The following is a 484-nucleotide window of genomic DNA, read 5'->3' as shown; positions in this document are numbered from 1 at the left end:
CCTTCCTGGTCGGACTTAGTCTGTCCCTTACCAATGCAGGTGCAGTCTGCGTCCCTCCCAGTTCTACCACCGAGATGGGGTGAGGATGTACCAGGGGTAGACCTGATAGCATCCCTACTTGACGTCCAGCTCTTCACCCTTAACCTTGCTTGCCTCTGATGTCACCCAGGGTGCAATCAGAGTAACCTTCCAGAATGCCTCCCAAGCTAAGACTACTAGGGGAAACATTCATCACCTGAGTGCCTGTGCATGACTCTGAGTATTTCCTGACCACAATAAGACAGACACGAACGTAAAACTGAGATGTTCTTTCCAGGTAACGCCACACCAGTATAATAGCCTCCTCTGATCCACTAAGAGCTGGCGTTACCAAAGGAAAAAACCCATCTCAGTCCCAATCTGAGTAACCTTTAACCTCAGAGATGCTCTTGGAGCTAGAGCTCCATCTAGCTTCTGAACTTTCGATTCCTAGCGAGGCTAGGCG

This window comes from Bison bison, unplaced genomic scaffold, assembly GCF_000754665.1.
Source record: "Bison bison bison isolate TAMUID 2011002044 unplaced genomic scaffold, Bison_UMD1.0 scf7180017863269, whole genome shotgun sequence".
Taxonomy (NCBI): domain Eukaryota; kingdom Metazoa; phylum Chordata; class Mammalia; order Artiodactyla; family Bovidae; genus Bison; species Bison bison.
The sequence above is the reverse complement of the archived record's forward strand: the minus strand, read 5'-3'. Positions refer to the sequence as shown.